The following is a 1170-nucleotide window of genomic DNA, read 5'->3' as shown; positions in this document are numbered from 1 at the left end:
GTGTGTGTGTAGGTGTATATATGTCTGTCGGTGTATGTGTGTATGTAGGTGTGTGTAGGTGTATGTATGTCTGTAAGTATATGTGTGTAGGTGTATGTATGTAAGTGTATGCGTGTAGATGTCTATGTGTCTATATGTACACATGGTATACAATGTGTGTAGACACACATGTATATGCATATACACATTAGAGTGCACATGTGTGTGAACGTATATGTGTTTGTGGAGGCTAGAAGTTGATGGAGGTTATCTTTCTCACTCTCCACCTTGTGTTCTGAGCCAGGGTCCTTCACAGCACATGAAGGTTACCAGTCAGCTAGCCTGGCTGTGCATGGAGCCCTAGGGATCTTCCTGCCTTCATTTTCAGCCCTAGGATTAGAGACACACACCCACAGCTGGCTTTCTACACTGTGCTGAGGATCCGGCTCAGGCCCACACCCTTAAGCAGCTAGTGCTTGGCTGGCTCAGCCATCTCACAAGGTCTTTCATAGGGTTTTGAAATTTCCTCTGTCCATGACCATGATTCCATTTTCCCTCTATGTGGTGATTGTGAAAAGGGTTTGTCCCCGTTATTGTCCTTTCTACAGCCGGCTGTCTCCCTGTGTACAGCCACTGGCACTTGATTGACCCACTGTCCCTTCAAATAGACAGTAGCGCCTAGTCCTTCCCGCCCAGCAATCCCGTGTACTTCTATCCAAGGTGCAATGCCTTGGAAAAATTACAAATTCAATGTAATTAACACTAGAGTTCTTTATTCCTTGAATGTGAAGCTTTTAACCAATTGGCTGTGAATAGAAATCCCAGGCTCCCCCTGGATGGCAGCGTGCAGGTGACTGTAATTTAAAGCATGCAGACTCCAGTGATTTAGGGATAGAAATGAGCTTTGCCACTGATAACGAATAAGAAAAAAAAATCTCTAGGATGTACGGTGACGTTTTCACCAGTAGGAACTACGCCTATTTTCATATTTTATTGCAATTGTTTGAAGTATCTTGAAATAGCATTTAGTCTCACACTAAACACTGCAGTTGTTATTGGCTTTATTCCTATGCTGTGCAATTTAATACATTAATTGGAAGTACATGTTATCACAAATATGGTTTTAATAACATTTTGGCAATTATGTTTCCTTTACAACCCTGCTTCTCTCTTCCCTTCCCTCCCCTCCCC

This window comes from Grammomys surdaster, unplaced genomic scaffold (genome assembly GCF_004785775.1).
Source record: "Grammomys surdaster isolate TR1022 unplaced genomic scaffold, NIH_TR_1.0 367, whole genome shotgun sequence".
Taxonomy (NCBI): Eukaryota; Metazoa; Chordata; class Mammalia; order Rodentia; family Muridae; genus Grammomys; species Grammomys surdaster.
This window is presented reverse-complemented; position numbering follows the sequence as displayed.